Source organism: Pteropus vampyrus, unplaced genomic scaffold (genome assembly GCF_000151845.1).
Source record: "Pteropus vampyrus isolate Shadow unplaced genomic scaffold, Pvam_2.0 Scaffold111, whole genome shotgun sequence".
Lineage (NCBI taxonomy): Eukaryota > Metazoa > Chordata > Mammalia > Chiroptera > Pteropodidae > Pteropus > Pteropus vampyrus.
Genome location: NW_011888892.1, coordinates 1,464,374 through 1,483,019, shown reverse-complemented (window position 1 = coordinate 1,483,019; position 18,646 = coordinate 1,464,374). Strand labels below are relative to the sequence as shown.

General features: G+C 41.2%; 1 protein-coding gene and 2 pseudogenes across 1 annotated transcript in view; 1 reads left to right on the top strand and 2 right to left on the bottom strand.

Moving 5' to 3' along the window:
- Positions 1-15,611, bottom strand: part of ZRANB1 (zinc finger RANBP2-type containing 1) — a 37,600-nt gene extending 21,989 nt beyond the window's left edge. Inside the window, exons 1-2 of the mRNA XM_023533767.1 lie at positions 15,594-15,611; positions 1,359-1,480 (exon numbers count right to left, since the gene is read on the bottom strand). The gene's annotated coding sequence lies outside the window, so the exon portion shown is untranslated. The remainder of the gene's footprint in view (positions 1-1,358; positions 1,481-15,593) is intronic.
- Positions 4,689-4,807, bottom strand: LOC111743325 (annotated as a pseudogene).
- On the top strand, positions 11,187-11,305 carry LOC111743337 (annotated as a pseudogene).
- Positions 15,612-18,646: the final 3,035 nt, after the last annotated feature.

The following is an 18,646-nucleotide window of genomic DNA, read 5'->3' as shown; positions in this document are numbered from 1 at the left end:
ATTGCTCCCCCAACCCCAAGCTCTGCACTGCAGCGCGGCCCACTCCCCAGCATGGAGTGACTGTGCAGAAAATGCAGCAGACGAGGGTGGCGGAGGAACAGACTCTGGTCTCCCAGTCTTCACAGGTGGAACTCTCTCACCTTTCCAGAACATGGAAAACACAAATTTAAGTACAGACACAAAGTAATATTTAAAAGAAAATAATTTTACCATCTGTTTTGGGAATATATAATTTCATTCTTTCATAAGCCATAATTAAGAGCTCACAGTTTCAGTCACTGTTGAGTTTTTAGCTACAAAGATGAGTAAATTTATTACAAATTATATTTCTTGAGAATAACAACAAACTGTCCAAATTCCTGGTGTATCTTTACTACACACTGTTCAAAGAGAGCTACTGACTGAAGTTTAGACAGCTTCTTGATAGACTGGTTTTCATTGTACACGGTATTTAAAAGGATTTGGCTTATATGCAGATAATTTAAAGTTTTAACCACCACATGTTTTCTGATTAGGAGGGGAAAAAAAAGCGCCAGATTATATGCAAAACAACTTAGAAAATATCTCTGAGTTCTTCATATAACGTTGCATTTTTACCGCCTTTTAATATTAGGGGATAAAAAGAAAGTAGGTAGAGGAGTTGGAAGGCAGCAAATGACAGCAAATCAGTGTAAGTGGTAAAAACTCACTCAATGCGACCGACCAGAAGGAACGAGCGGAGTTCCGACAGAAGAGAAAGCGGTGATGGACGCACGCTCTCTAGGCTGCTGACACCTCACCATGCCTCTTAGAAGCATCTTTCTCTCAACAAATGTGTATTACACAATCTATCCATTCCTCATCTATGCTATGAGAGCAAACAAAAAGACAGCCAAAGGCACTCTGAGAAGATCAGCTTTATAAAACTAACCTGCATTATCATCATACATTCAAAACTGATCAAATGAAATACACAACTAGCTAAGTAGTGGTACGTAATTATAGGTGAAGTGTTAATATACTTTTAAAAACATGAAGATCTATGAGTAAATGTAAGCTACTATAGTAGAAACTACAGACTTGTTTAAAAAAAAAAAAAAAGGCTCATACATATTGCCTTACTTGCTGGGCCAGGAGTAGAATTTAACATATTTTGAAGCCACAGGTCACAATTTACTGGGGACTTCACAGCTACTATGGAACTCCGTTGGTCAGACTATGGAGCTGGCTTATAGATGTTTAGAAAACAGACTTATTTTTTTCCCCCATATATGGCACAGTTTTCAAAGTTTCGCCTTATTTTCTTTTGTGACATAAAATCGTGATGGTAACTAACTTTGAAAAGAATGCCAAATGGTAAAAAAGAAGCCAGGACTTACCTGAGCCCACGTGGGCCAGCTCAACACTACCCTGGAGTTCTATGGTAGCTGTGACATCACAGCATGCTTTATGCTGTGGGGTCAGGGTGGACTTGGAGTCAGCTGGCACAATTTCAGGAGCCCTTAAAGAGAAAAGTTAGTTTTAAGTGGTAATGTTCAGAACGCCCGTTACCACGGTCGGCAGAGAGAGGCAGCCGCGGCTGGCTGCAGCGTCTAGGTAAGCTCTCCTCTACCCAGAGCCTAATTCATTTAGCCATCTGGCCTATTAGAAAGGAAACTACCACCCAGACACCTTTTCTACCTTCTAACCATCAGGCTACACAGTTCGATCGTGAACTTAGTTTAGACAGTCACAGCAATCTCTCTCAATACTCAAATATGAGCTGCTTTTTAAATGAAATGACCTCAATATTTTTAAGTGTATCTTCAAGTAGGCACAAGCGTCGCGGCAATCCAAAAATAGTTTGAGCAGAACAAACAAATCACCTCTAGATGGACTTTTCATATAATAACTTAGGGCAACAAGTTAAAACCTACCATTTCTATTCCTAGGATAGTGCTAGCGAACAATAACCTTGTTAAAAACCCAAGAGAGATAAAAATCTCAACTGGTAATAAATCCTTAAATTTAACCTAATCCATACTATATCAAGACATGCTTCAATTCACTCCATTATGAAAACATCCTCTTTAGAAAAATAGGATTCAACAATAGGGAAGTCAAAATAGTCTCTAATTAAGGCCTTTAAATGTTCTATTATTAATCATGACAAACTGTGTCAAACGCAGTTTGTATTTTGGAGATTATTCCTCCTTACATCTTCGATCAGACTGTTAAGAACCCAACTGCTGTGGAAATACAATTTCCAAAGTTATGAAAAAACACCTGAATTGATAGATACCTTCCTAAGGAAGGTCTCCCCCGCAGGAAGAAGGGCTGGGGAAAGTTCCATGCAAGGATGTAGCGGCACCTGTCACAAAGTCATCTTTGGTAAGGTGACCAGAGATGAAGACCAAAGTTAACAGGTTAAAGATGAATGTGAGTCCAAACCACAAAGGCCACTGAAAATATGGCTGAGAGAGTCATCGGAGGGGGACGTTACGGTTCTTAAAAACACAGGGTTCTCGTCATATAAAACAGCGTATGTCAGAACCACACCCACCACTGACACCGAGTCCCAAAAACTACTCTGACTTCAAATAAAAATTTCTTCTGCTATACTGCCAAGTTATCCAGGCAGAATCTGAAACCAAACTTTAGATTTTTAGAATTATACTATTTTAGGTAGGCCTGGAGGAACAGAATAGTTTAACACACTCTCTTTTCCAAGTGAGAAAATAAGAGGGTAAATGAACATTTTTAAAATAGGCCAGGGGGAGGGAAGAGAAAAGGAAAAGCTCTCAAAATATTGATAGAATTAAGACAGAATCATCGAACTGGAAGAGAAGGTAAAAAGTTACTTAGTCCGCCTTGATGAAGTTCCCCAGGTTTAAGCACAAAACAAGAAAGTCCCTATAATTTACCAGTGTAAGAGAAGGCTGCACAGTAAATTCATGGCCCCCAAGTATCCAAATAAGCTGAGTGGTAGATTTTCCCCAAAAGTTTCGGGCCCATGCATCATCTAACAAAACCCATTAGACATCAATCTCGTCTAAAACTGAACTTCACCATCTCCTGTGTTTGGGAAAATGATACTGCTGTCCAACCAAAGGGTCCGAGCCAAAAGCCCGGCTATTTCTTAAGGCCAATATCAATTCTTTCAGGCTGGGCCCATCCTGCCCTTTCAGTCTCTCTCAAACACATCCGTTGCCTCTCCCGTGGGTCAAGACCGCATGTGCTCTCTCACCTGGATCGCGGTCACTTCCTCCTAAATGGCGTGCTTTCCTACACAGCTATCCCCTCCCAAACTAGTGTCCATGCTGCGACCAGAGGGAGCCTCCTAAACCACAAACCTGAGGAAGGCAGTCCCCTTCCATCCGTTTACCACTGCCCTCACACGAAGAGGCAAACTCCTTAACCAGAGTAACAGGCTTTGAAAGTCCCGCACTACCCCGCAGCTTCCCCTCCACACTCCCGCTCCTGACTCTGGGGTCTTAGCACGTGCAATTCCCTCTGACACACTATTCCCTCTCCTAAGGTTTTGGCTTAGATGTCACTTCTTCCTGAAAGCCCTCTGCAAATCTCCAAGTGAGATTAGGGTCTGCACTCCCCTAGTACCCTCCCCTTCCTCTGCTGAATTTATCACACTGTGCTCACTCCCCCCGCCGCAAGCCCGCACAGAGCCACGACTTATGCCACGGTGCCTGGGAGCACACTCAGTGGCTATCTGGATGCATAAATGAATGGCCGGGGGGGGGGGGGGGGGGGGGGGGCAGACAAATAAGGAAAAGGTAAAAACTAAAAATTTTTAAAAACAATGGGTGGGTGGAGCAGGATGGTCGTTTGTCTTATCAGGTTTTTAAATATCTAATAAAGTCATAATTACTTAAGTAAATGTGTGATACTGGTGTTAAAAAAAATCAAAATAAAGAACCTCAGAACAAATGACATCAAATCATTGTTATGTATAATAGAAACACCCACAACAATGGGGAAAGAATTTAATAAATATTCAATTTTTCAGAAAATTAATTTAATCCTTAGTCTAAATCAAAAAACTGTGTTAACACAACAAAAATAAAATGTTATTAGTATAAATGTCTTCACCAAACAAAAAAGGGAAAGAAAATTTTCAACAAATAAATATGACTGGTATATATTTTTAATATACGTATTATCTATAATTTATAGACTTCATATAACTTGATAAAATCACAAAAGAAAATGGACAAGACATGAATCAACAATTCACATAAAAAAATACGAATGACTAAATGAGAGAGCATGCCTCCCTGTAGACGTCGGCAAAGGGACAGCCACTCAGATGCTCACATGGATGACGGGGCGTGACTGAACGGTCCTTCCAGGCACCACGTTGCCAACATGCAAAAACTGCCTATAACACATCTGTACCATTTCACCCTATGATCCCGTTTCCGGAAACCTAAGAAAATCGTTAGAAATGCTGACAATTTTGGTCATCAAAAGACTAAGAGAATAAAAGATTTTCAAATAACCCAAAGGCTAACAATAATGAATAGGTTAACTTTAAGTACAATAAGTCAATGCCAGGTTACACACTCATTTTCTAAAGGTGAAAGCATTTTATTTTATTTTACTTCATCTTTTTATTTTTTTAGGCGAGGCACTCCTTGGTTGACCTCACAGATTGCCAGGACCTTGTCAATCCCTTACAATCCCTTATTTTTTTTATTTATTTTTAGTTTTTACGTCTACAGCACCTGGTCTTCCTAGGTGGTCTCCCATCCAAGTACTAACAAAGCCTGACCCTGCTTAGCTTCCAAGATCAGATGGGATCGGGCTTGTACAAGGTGGCATGGTCGTAGACCCAAGATGAAAGCATTTTAATTCAAAATGTAAAGCTCAACAAAAAATGTACAATATCGATTACATAAAAATGTGAAAAAACTGAAAATACACAAAGATAACATTTCCTCTAGACAATGATACTACAAACTATTTTTACTTTTTCATAGCTTTTCTTATCTGAAATAGTTTACAATGAGTATGCTCCGCTTTTATTATTTAAAAATGAAATAAACGCTCATGTACTGTTACAGGAAGTCAGTAACAATGTCTAAATTTGATGAAACAAGAAATAATGATACGTCCATCAATATATTAATAGATAAACAAAATGTGATACACATATATGTGGGGGTGGGGAAATCCTCCTGGTTTCCCTCTTAGTTCTTCTGGCTGGTCTAATAATCAAACTAACATGACAGATTAACAGGAGAATGACCAAATTGAATATGTATGTACGCACAAGAGCTCCATAAGGGTATGTGACAGGAGGAAGAGCCAGGCAGTTAAGGCCATCTTGAGCTGAGACTGGAGGGCTGTGGCTTGGGACTACAAAGGGGAGGAAGATGGAAAAAGCAAATGTCTCATAAACAAATGTTTGCTGGGCCATCTTTAAAAATGGGACACAGAGGACTTTAATCAAAAGGGCCTTGCTTGTTCCTCCCTATTGATATGGGACACCACCTGTAAAATTCTTAATCTTTTAGCAGGAAATGATATGGGACATCTCTTGCACAGTTCTTAATATTTTTTTTAGTAAACCTAGTTAAGTTTTCCTCTCTCCTTTCTTTGGGAAAAGGCCCTCTCCCCCAAATCCAGATAATGACCCTGAAACTGGTAACTCCGGTCCTCTGGCTTTTGATAAGGATCATCTAAGTCAGGTGGGAGAGGCCCTAGGCCAGGCAGGGCCCTTAGAGTCTGAGAGGAGAGGGGACTTTAGGCCAAAGGTGTTTTTAATTCTTTAAGAAATATATTAACCAAGTCTGTTTTCCTTTACTAGCTTAGTAGGCAAATCAATAATAGAAATTAATAAATATATGATTTCAACAAGTTTCTATCTTCTTTTCCTTGTCTAGAGTCTGAGACAGCTCTTCAACAAGAGACCCAAGACCCCGCCCTGACTGAGGCAGAAAGGGAAAGAGCTCCATGAAACCCCTGTAGGCAGGGACCATGACCCTTCTCAGCAAGAAGCAGATGCAGAAGAGACCTCCCGTCCCTCAACATCCACACTAACAATAAGGGGGTTCATGACTCTTAGAAAAGAGTTAGGCAGGAAAATTAGATAGGGGTCTGGGGTCTGCCTGCAAAGACACTGAGGTCATCCTATACTAGGAAGGGTCCGCCCCAGCCCGCCCACAATTAAGCAAGCCAGAAGGCATTTCTGGGCTAAAAGTAACTCATACCAGGAAACAAGTAGGCAGAAAATTGGGTACTAGTTTTAGCCAGTCACCCGCACCTGTGCAATGAAGACTCCAACGACCTTCAACTCACCGGAGCCTCATTATACTATCATTATAATATGATGTATATGCCTGGAAGTTCATTAATATCATTATAATAGACTGAATTCTGAGAACGAACATGTGCAGAATGCAAATGATGAATCACTGAGTCCTGTCAATCTTAACTGTCAATCAAGGACACCCCCCACCCCCAAGAAAAGTGACCAGCCACAGCAAATAGGAATAAAAACCCCGAAGGCTTTGTCACCGGGCCTTTCGAGCCACGTTTCTCTTGCTCAGCCGCTTCCACGTTTGGGAGTGTACTTTCTCTTCTAATAAAACTTTTCTTCCCTACTGTATTGCGGTGTCTCGCCCACTTCTTTGTTCGAGACATCAGGAACCTGGACAATGTGCCGGGAGGGGACTCCCCATAGCACTGTCGCACACTAGTTCACATTAACCTACAATTATCTACAATGACAGCTCCCTTCCTGGAACAGATCCTCTATCTAAATTCTTTTAGGCATTTAGGGGCAGGTCACAAGTTCTTCCTGAGTCTTTTGTTTCTTAAAATTAAGCTTAAGATTATCAATATCTCAAAAAAGGGGCATACTTTGGGGTGGAAAATTCTGCTGCCCCCACGTACAACAAATACTATTCAGTCTTAAAAGGGGAATTATGGCACATTCTACAACATGAATGAAACTGAAAGACACTAAATGAAATGAGCCAGTCACAAAAGAATATCATATGAAGTAGAATGGTGACTGTCAAGGGTGAGGAAAGGGGAAATGGGGAACGGGGAGCTAGTGCCAGTGGGTACAGAGTTTCAGTTCTGCAAGATGAGGTTCTGGAGAGGGACAGTGGTTACAGCTGCACAACACCGTGAAGGGGCTTCATGCCACTGCGCTGTGCACTTAAAAATGGTTAAGATGGCAAATTCTGTTACACTTTACCACAATTACATTTTTAAAAAAGACACAAGGACATTATTCAGAGATATTAGAAATGCTGTTCAAATAATATCACCTACCTATATAAGGTAGTGTTCCTTCCTCCTCATAAAAAGATAAATGTTTAAATGTTATGTAATCATAACCAAATTGAAGGTCATTCTATAGAATAAATGGCCTGGACTCTAAAAATGTTCATGTGAAAGTTTAAAATAAACAAAAGCCACCTGAGGCACTGTTTAGATTAGAGGAGACTAAAGGGAAGAAACAACTAATACAACAGGAATAATCCTTGACTGAAGGCGACTGGACCAATAGCTATTAGTGAAACTATTGGTATAATAAATATGGACTTTGAATGTTAAATTTTTCTAGATAATTCTATTGTATGGTTATACCAGAGGAAATGTCTGTTTTTAGTACATGCTGAAGTACTTAGAGGCAAAATGTCATGACATCTGCAGCTAATTCTCAGATAGTTCAAGAAAAACTCACAAAGACAGACAAACAGAGACAGCTGGAGAGAGGGAGAGAGCAAATGTGGCAAAGTACTAACAACTGTAAAATCTAGGTCAAAGGCATGTGGTGTTCGATGTATCACACTCGTAAATTTTCTACAGGTTTTGAAATTTCTCAGAATAAAAGGCCGATGGGGAAAAAGTGGCTGTCTCTGCACAGCAAGCTTGGAGGTGGAGAAGAGAAAAAAAACTATTGCTTTTCTTTATAAACTCTTCTATCTATACTGCTGGACTTTTTAGCCATGTGTAGAGTTCAATAAATGTTTAAAATTAGTTATTTTATGGTAAACAGTAAAGTCCTCTGGAGTATAAACATGTTTTTATACTTAAATGATGTTTGGATTTCATAATTCAATGTGTTCATTTAATATGGTGCTTTTCAAAAATGAAAGCCTTTACTAAACCAATGATACATATTCAAAAGTCAGTATCATGTAATCAGGAATCACCAGACATACTCACATTCTCTTTCTCAGCATAAGGAGGCGCATTATTAGTTGGCAGGCCTGTATTTCTAAAAGCCAGGAATTACGTCTCAGACAGACTAAAGGCACCCAGAAAACACCGCCAGCCTTCCCTCTCTGCCACTGCCGTCCATTTGCCTAACACACTCGCTCCTGGAAGCGTCTATTTGATCCCAGGTGGCAGGAAGCACTTTCAAAAGCCTGACTGAATTGGCCAAGGGAAAGAAAATGTGTTGCATTCCCCAGATTAGAAGCCTTTCAATTGCTGAGAATTATCACAACTCACTTAGCGAAAATGACATAAAATGTCATTTTATATCCCGAGTTCCAAAAATCACAAAAGGAAATCCTTAGAAAACAAAAACCATCCGAAGAGACTACTCCATTCACGGTGCTAAAAGTTAATTCCATTATCTGTAACATTAACTACCTTGAACAGGAAGGAGATTCACAAGCAAGAACCTGCACAGAGCGAAAAGACACCAGAGTTGCTTCCACTACCCCCCCACCCCGTGAGAGTATCACAGGGTCACACACAGTTAACCAGGGACACACGAAGCGTTGCCAGCCAGCAGCCTAGCACTCTGCCTTCCTTTTATGGGTGCAGGGCCAAAGACTTGCTGCAGGAGTCTGCATACACTTTGGATTCTATTTAAAGCTTTTAAAAGACTATTTTAACGCCAATCATTTTTTAGCGTTATTTTTTAAATAACATTAAATTTTGAAATCTCCTGGTTTTAAATGTCTAAGACCCAAGACCTTTTTCTCTGGGCTCTGCCTTCATTCATAGGTAAAGCAACTTATTTAAGGAACAAAGGGCACCAACTCAGAAGAGTATCAGAACACTCAGGCTGGTATCAGTACAAAATCAAGTTCAGAATCAAACAAAACATTAACATCCTGGAATAAATCCAACACAAAAAATAGCAACAACTTAAATTAAAACAGTGAACAACTTCATCAGCCTCCTCTCTAAACACCCAAAGATGATCTCCAAAAATTAAATATTACAACATCGATCTGCTATTGGGCTACTGACTCTGAAGGGATGAATACCCAAAGCCATGCCGCAGGGTAGAGAAAGTTCTAACGATGGAAAACTTGACAGTGCAAAGAGCTGTCGTATCCCAACTGAGAAACAGGCAAACACAAGCAGAACAAACAGACCAAACGGTACAGAAATGCCACACTAAAAATCAAGTTCGAATAGTGCGACCTAACTAAAGAATGCTGGCTATTAATAGTAGCAAGTGACAGATGATCTTGGGACACAGCAATCAGCTTCCTACAGGTATATTTATCTACCTGATTTGGAAAAAAAGGCAGGACTGAAAACATTAATATTCACTATGTAAACATTAACAGAAGTTCCAGTAACAGCACTCCTTTGAACCACATTGAGTGGAAAAAACACTGTATACTGTGATTTACAGTAAGAAATACGTATCTGGTCTTCATCCACTGCTTCTGGCACATAGCTCCTTAAACCCTGAAATTTCCTATTAAGAGTCAGTCATCTTTTGTTATATTTCGTTTTGCTCCTAGTTACTGAAATAGCTCCAGATAAAGGTGAAGTGGGTGTTTTTTGTTATTCCTATAACAAGCCCCTTTCGACCAGTTCTGAGTTTATGTTAATGAGGTGACTTGTAAAAAGCCCTTAAAGATGGGAGGGGGTGATTAGAGGGGACTTTCAATCCCACCCCTACCTCCTGGAGGAGGGGCCGGAGACTGACTCAATCGACTACTCCAACGATTTAATTGATCATCCTGGTAACTGAGCCTCCATATACATCTCTTGGGGTCTGGAGAGCTGTGGGGTTTGAGGTTCTGGGCTGGGGGGCGCATGCAGGCGCTGGGACAGTGGCGGTCAAGACAGGGCATGGGACACACCACGCCCCTCCCTTGCCCTGTGCTGCTCCTTCCATCTGGCTGTCCCTTGCATATCCTTTTATCATAAACAGTAATACAGCCAGTAAAATGTCCCCCTGAGTCCTCCGAGTCATGCTAGCGAATTAACCGAACCCAAGGTGGGACTTGTGGGACTTGTGTGATTTTCATCCGGTAGATGAGCAGCACAGGTAATCCCGACTTCCAACTGGCATCTGAAGCGGAGTGGAGGAGGGGGTTCTGTGGAACTGAACCCTTAATCTGTGGGATCTGATGCTGTGTCCAGGTAGACAGTGTCACGCCTGAGGTAAACTGCAGGGCACCCAGGTGGAGTAGTGAGAACGAGAACTGCTTGGTTTGGCAAACTGCCCCCTCCCCACCCCACCCCACGCCACACACACCTGGTGTCCAGCAGTGCTGGGAGTGCAGGAGACACGCGCACGGTGAGTTTCCCCTTACAAATACTTCTACCATCTCCGACCAGAAAAGATGGCACGGCCACACCTAAGAGTGACCTAGCCTCTTGAGGGGCCTCAACCCCTCCCTACTGCAGGAGAGCTGACAGTTAAATTTTTCTGAATTTGCCACCGATGTGAGACAACTGAACATTTTCAGCATAAAATGCCAGTTTCACGGGGTGATCACTTTGTAAGATATATAAATGTCTAATCACTATGTCGTACACCTGAAACTAATACTATTGTATGTCACTGTAATTGAAAATTTTTTTTAATTAACTAATTTTTTCAACATGTACGCGTTATACAAGCCTGGTTTTCTTCCCCTACGCGGTCACACCCGCCTCTCCCACAGTCTCGAATCCGTCCCGTCTTCCTCAACAGCATCGCCGGACGAGCTAAGGTGAGAAAGATGCAGCTGTTGTTTCAGACATGAGGCAAAATGCCAAATGGGAAGCAATAAGTCTAATGACAGCTGAACAAAAATTGTCCAAGTAAAACTTTTCATTTAGGACTTTAGGTTCAGTAAACAAACAAAATGACTTTTTCTTTATATCATATATTCATCAGATTATCAAATATTCACCAGTGAAGGCAGGAAGATAGAGAGATTAAAGGTAAAGAAATATAACTTCAGACTTTTCATATCCATAGACTGCCTGGTGAAAAACTGAGCCTCATCTACGGCCACGTCAGCCTGAACAAGCCCAATCTCGTCTGATCTCGGAAGCTAAGCAAGGTCGGGCCTGGTTAGTACTTGGATGGGAGACCACCTAGGAAGAGCAGGTGCTGTAGGCATAAAAAATTTTTAAAAAAATAAATAAAAAATAAGGGATTGTAATGTAAGCTGACGAGGTCCTTGCAATCTGTGAGGTCAACCAAGGATTGCCTCGCCTAAAAAAATAACAAGGAAAAAAACTGAGGCCTCTCTACTCTTTGCAATAAGACCCTATCGTACCTACTTACTCTGTCTTATCCTGACAGCGAGAAGTCAAGTTGGCTCCCGCTGGGTCGAGACGCAGGGAGTCTGCAGAAGATGAAGGTGAAGAAGACTTTAGAAGGCTAGGAAGGGAGAACCCAGCCCTTAGGAGAGAAGAAAGGTGAAGGTCTATTTGTCCAGATCCCAGTTTCCACGAAGGTGTACTCGCTGACTGACTTAACGAATGTTTGAATGCCTGCTATGTTATCAGGCACTGTCTCAGGTACCAGGATACAGTTGTGAGCCAAAGAGACAAACTCCTGGACCTCAGGAAGCTTAAGCTGCTAAGGAAGAGAGAAACAAATAGCAAGGCGATTCAGTGTATCATCAGAAGGCGATGTGTGTTGTGGAGACAGGACTGAGGGACGCGGGCGTAGGACAGGACTGGAATTTCGATGCGGCAGTCAGGGACGCCTCCCAGGAAGGCACCATTTGAGCAAAGAGCTTCAGGAAGCAAATAAGCTGATCCTACAAGCAGGGAACAGAGCGATCCAGGCAGAGGAGGAGGCAACGGCTCGAGGCTTACACGGAAGAAAGGCGGGCACGGGGCTGCAGAGATACAGCAGGCTGGGAGCAAGGGACGGGATGAGAGGCGGACACTACGCATGGGGCAAAGGGGTGCGGGCCGGAGCCTGGAGAGGGCCAAGGGGCTGTGGCTTTTACTTTGAGGGACACAGGCAATCAACTGGGAGGGCTCTGAGCAGTTTTCAAAGAGTAACCCCCATGTGCAGCACGGACTGCACAGGAGGGCGAGGACACAGACGGGGGCACGGTTTGCACCAGGGCGGTGAGAAGCGGTCAGATGCGAAATACATTGTGAAGGTAAAGCCAGTGAGATTTTCTGACAAATAGGAATGGGGCATAAAAGAGAAAACTCAAGGATGACCAAGGCTTTTGCACAGCAACTGGAAGAATGAACCTGCCACTGTCCGAGAGGGGAGCCCGTGAGAGAAAAGGTTTGAGGGAGAAACCAGTTGTTTTAGCCTCACGGAGCTGAAGTGAGTTTTATTACTGACAGTCCTGACTTATGACGGTTTGACTTACGATTTTTTGGCCTTACGGTGCTGCGAAAGCAATACCAATTCAGTAGAAACCGCAGGTCGAACATGGCTCTTCCCCCCAGCTGGCGACATGCGGCGTGAACTTACAGTATTTTTCAACTTACGAGGGGATTTTTTTCATCAGGACAAAACCCCGTCATTAAGCCAAGGAGCACCTGTGTTAGGTATTTAGGGGAAGATGCTGTGTAGGCAGCTGGATATGTGAGTCTAGGGTTCAGGAATGCAAAGAGCAGTTACACAAATTTAACCTGGGTTTCTTACCTGACCCTGCATCTTTTCAAGGGATCAACTTGGGTCACAAATGTAAATACCCTTTTAAAGAGCAACTGACTCGATGCGCTAACGGAACTAAAGTGGCGTGTCAGGTGGCGCTGCTCTCTAAGGACACTGTCCGCTACCCCGTGACAGGCGGGCTCCGGTCAGCGCTGACATGGCCTCCCAGAAAATCCCTGGCACCAAACTGCGAACATTCCAGAGATAACGTGCATCTAAATTCACACCTCTGCCTTGACCATCTTGGCTCCCGCCCCCAGATTCCACTTCTGTCCCCAACATCTTCTCACCACATAAGACAATGTGACTGATGTGACACTGACCCCCGTAGTCATGTTAAGATCCTTGCTCGACAATGCAGATGATCTAGTTTACTCCTGCCTTCCCTCACTCCTATTTTACCAGCAGCAAAGCTGGCCTGACATTGAGGGTTTTTTTTTCCAATTTCAAGTAAGAAAGTATCACATTTGACATTTAGTTTAAGTTTTACACTCAGCATACATTTTATACTTAGTGTGCATACTGTGGAGATTTTTTTTAGTATATGTGCTGCCAAAGAGAGTACTGAGATGATTTTTTTAAATGTCTAACATCAGCACATCTAATGAAATCTGGAGAATATATGGCAGGCAGAAAAGGGAAAGTATAGGTTAATTTTCAGTACATGTGAACTTCTGTGAATTAACCCAGCACAATTCGAACAAGTAAAAAAAAGTTATTAACATATTTCAGAGATTAAGAAATGACCAGCTAATAAAGACAGAGCCATAATCTTTTGCACAACAGTTCAAAAGTAAGAAATATTTACTGATAGTGAAGACAGAATTAACATTACCGTGAACCAAATACAATCAATCCTGGGCCCTAAAAACCTAGAAACTGTGAAGTGGGTGGGAATAGGGACTTCATGACAAACTGTTTGTAAATAAAACAAGAGTGAATCCCATATTAGTCCTAAAGCGGTACAGGGATGGTTGTTCGAGAGGAGGATACTAGAAAGAAAGAAAAGGCAGCAGGAGAAGACGAAGGACACCACGGACTGGTCAACCTTGTTTCAAGGACAGAAAACATTTCAAGGCAGGGGCTCTCATCCTAAGATCTATGAACTTGAAGAAACAATGAACTTCCGACTCCTAAAGGATGCTGTGACCCCAGAAAAGTTAAGAACCACTGCAACACAGTTCCTTTCTATCCATGAACTTAACGTGTGCTACAGTATCACCTCGCAGTAAACACATGCACAGTGCACTACCGCCTGCAAAAATGATTTTAAGTGTGTTCCAAAAGGCACATAGCTAATTAAAAGGCAATCACACTGAGATGCAAGGTCACCAGAGAAGAGGGGATGTGGAGTGACTGCTTAATGGGCACGGAGATCATCGGGGCTGAGGAAAATACTTCAGAACCGGACAAGAGGTGGTGGCTGCACTACACTGTGAGTGCACGAAACGCCACTGAACTGCCACTTCCAAATGGTGAGTTCTGTTATGTGAATCTGGCCTCAATTAAAAAAATAACAAAACCATTTTGTATCTCCTTATGAAAAGACGACAGTCAACACCAAGAGTGTTATGTTACCCCAACTGGGGTAGGAGGGAAATGGGATGAAATGGGACCGCACAGAGAGCAGGAGACTAGCTCTGTGCTTCCACGCCCAGCCTTCAGGACGCAAGTGGAGCTAACAGGCACCAAGTGCCCACTGCGTTCCATGCTCAGAGGGGCTCACTGCTGAGAGACATCCTTTTGGCCAGGATGAAACTAAAATTTAAAACTCAGATTTCTTGAAATAGGACTCCTCTCTCAGGACTTGCGGATTTATATAGTTATGTCTTCCATATTCCTGGGGCTACATTCAGGAGTAAAAAACAAAAGAAATATTGGGAAAATGTGTATATACAACTAAACCACGTTTAAGGCTTAGCTATTATTCTGCACGGTATTTAACTTGAGTATTCACTCAAAACTTCCTTTACAAAACTAAATGTCAAAGTAAGCGCCACATCCAAGTAACTGAAATCGTCAAACAGCTAATCTACTCAAAATGCAAAGAGATGAAAATACAGAAAAGTCAAATAATTACTTTAGTGAATTACATCACAAACAATTAACACACAGGGTCAACAACTACAGCAAGCCCAGTTCTGAGCCAGAAACTGGGACCAATATCCAGAACTTCTTTAGCAAAGCGCTAAACCAAAACCACAAAACACACAAATCATAATTGAACCTGTAGAATGAGTTGGCCTCGCTAAATCAGTTTCATAAAGTTTGCAAATATTTACTACATGACGTTAGTGTTAAATTAGTATCAGTATTTTCAAGGTCAATATTATGTGTGTTCGACTTCTTGGAGTCACACATTTTTGTGGTATTTTTAACATCTGACTAAAGCCTCTACCGTCACAAGATGCTCGCAGTGTTTACAAACACTCGGAAGCAGCAGCTGGTGTCCCCAGTCACATCTTGTTACAGCACACACAGAGTAGCAATTTTAAACTCCAGGTATGTATTTTACTACTGATGTGTGAAAAACTCTGTGTTCACTTAAAAAGTTTCTCCCTAATGATGGAGAAACACGTATACAATGACATGGAGGCAATTTAGTACAAAGTCATAACAAGATCACAAATACAGAGCTTCTTATGCACGCACATTGAGAGCACCGCTCCCATGCTGAATGAACTAAACGCTAAGTACTACTGACCCCGCTTGTATCTTTCTCGTCACTTTTAACGTCTTTTCCCATCCCATTCAAAAAAATGCAGAAACTTACCCACACAAGCATTGAGGAAGAGCCAATCGGTTTTTTTCATCCTGTTTTTAATCTGCTTTACTTTTTTAAAGTCCACTTCGAGTTCCTCCTTGCTGCCAACGGCACCAGCCAATTCGATCCTCTGAAAATCCATTTTCATTTCAGAGTCTCGTTTCGTCGCAGGAGGCGACCTTCTTTGGCTATGTCCACTGCTACAGCTCCCCCTCCACCGAGCTCTGTCTTGCTCGTTTATTATGGAAGAAGCCTCTTCAGTCTCTGCCAACTCTATTGCTTCAATATTATTAGGTCTGGGATGATCGCAAACAACACATTTTTTAGCCTTGGCCCAGTTTTCGTACGTGCAAATAGAACAGGTCCAGTGCTGGGTCCTTGTGTTCAGTTTATTTCTATCATTGTATTCCTCGCAAGGATCAACAGAAAAAGCAACCGGCCTTGAGCCAGACCCTGAGGACTGAGGAGATTCTGTGGGGCTCCTGGTCCTACGCTGGGATAAGCACTGGGTGCATCTGATTGCCCTAGGCCAGTTCAAGTATGTGCACATGTGGCATGACCACTTGTTCGCGTTCTCCACGCTGTACGAAGACTTCACCCTCGGTCTTGCACTGGAGTCCGGGCATATCAAAGGACTGCTTCCTCCTTCGGTGCTGGAAGGATCCCAGTCTCTACCCACATCGCTTGAACCGCTCTTAAATGGATCTTCTGTAATAATTGTTCCGCTGGGTCTCTGGGCACGACACATAGTACACTTGATTGCAGATGGCCAGTTTTCATACGTACAATATTCACAAGCCCACTTAATTCCACGTTCTGACATCGTGCACTTCTTGAAGTGAGTTATGTCAGGCAGGAAGCTATAAATAATTAGGACATGGTTATTAAAACAATAATTACATAATTCCACCTCTAAAATATGCCCCCAAAATAAAAGTACCTTTCTACTTATAAATTTCTCAAACGACATATGCAAGATTTTAACCTATTCTCAGTTTTTTGATTTTGGTAGACACGGGGGATAAATTCCCAAAGAAAAACCTTAGATTTCGGGATTCGATAAAATTGTATTTCTGAATGCAAGGGGTAAGCAGGAGATAAAGGGAGGCTGTAAGAAGGAAGTTGCTAATGGGGATGTATCATTTCAGCCAGGTCGTCATCATCAATTTAGAAAAGGAATCAACCGTTAAAAGACTCATAGGTAAAGAGAAGAACACAAACCAAGTATCTTAAACATATAACCATTCTCAAATTATGAACATAGGTTAGCATGCTATCTAGGTATATAGTATCATGTTTGACTTACTAAAGAATTTGGAAGATCAAAGTCAAGTCTATCATTCCTCCTAATGGAGAAAAGCAGCTTAAAAGTGCTAATTATCCACTGCTCTTAATAAGCACAGGTAGGAAAGAAAGCTGCTAAGGAATACTTCTTACAATTCACAAACGACCCTGTGAAACAGATAAAATTCCTTGATGGCCTATATCCTCAAAATCTACTTCTGTCTGAAACGCATAAAATAAAAATTGCACATCACCTATACTTGGGACAATGAAATCGATGGAATGTTGCTAACTACTAGCATACCACCCCAATATAATTTTGAATATTCATACTCAAAATAGTCAATATTTAACATATACTCAAAATTCAATTCCCATTAAAAATATAATCACTGTTTAAAAGTTTCCTATGATTCTTCACTGGGCTTCCTAACACCACATGACAATGAAGACTATTATTTAATGATGACGAACTTACAAAGAAAGTTAATAATGATTTTTTTAACGGCCTGAATTTAGACACTGGCCACTAAAGCCTCTCCATTTTCTTAAATCCCTTCTCAACTAAATTAATGTCATCTTACCACCTATTTATAGCCAGCAAAATGAAAGAAATTCCAGGCAGGTAATAGAAGCTCTTCCCCTCTCTTTCTCAAGCATTTTCTCTGAACCTGGGAGCTCAACCTTTCATTTTGTAAGCGTGGTATTATGTCCCTGGCTTGCCAAGTCCTCAACTCATTTATAGTGTGAGCTGTTAAGAGGACAGATTCACTATAAGAAAGGCTACTATGTAATAGCTAAAAGAAAACTCACACTTACTAAGATTTTAGTTTCCATGCTATAACCTTCACCTCGCATATGGTCAGAATAAAAGTATGGTTTATAAAACAGATCAAAGACAAGATTCAGTCTTTCTGGGGGCTCCGATCCTGACTTCCTCAGGAGATATTGCAATACAATGTCTAACTATGAGTATTTTATTCCCATCGAAGAGACTGAAACTGAATTTCACTTGAGCCTGCTACTTCATCCAAAAGTGTTTTTTAAAAGGCTTTATTTTAATCAATTCTCTATTTTTTAAATCAATTCTCTGTGTTAATCCTACTCACTTCTTTTAATAATGAACTATTATATTTAGAATTTTAATTTAACACGGCAAATAAAATTAGCTATCTGATGGGCTGGTCAGTGAAACTGGACATGGGAAAGACACTTATCTACAAAACTTTAAACGTGTAAGTGTGCGCTAATGAGCACACTAATATGACTTGGTAATCTAAATCAATTCCTACCTGTATTGCTTGTTATTACTGAAGGTGCTGTAAACCAAGTATTTAAAAACAACAAAAAACACTGCTTGTATTTAGTTTTGAAGCCTTTTTCTCCTTCAGCAAGAGCATTTTTTGCCCAACCCAGCTAATTTATATTTATCTTGCTTAGACTTTTAAGTTTATTCTGTGCACACGATTACACACAATGAGATAAGTATGCTGAAGATCCGGGAATTCTAATCATATAAGCATCCCTAAAATGAACATTGAGATTTAACAGCTGTTTTCACACTCATTCGGCAGTTTCTTCCCTTTAGTTTCTCAGGAATGAAATATAAGTAAATTACTTGCTCATTCATTTGGAAATTAAAATGAGCAAGTAAAAACTTATCATGGTAAGAACAAGTAACATAATGAATATAGCCAGGGCTACCGTAAATAATTTCAATATTTCATTAAAAATATTCGCATTCAAAAACTCATGCTTGCTTTGATAGGCCTTACTTT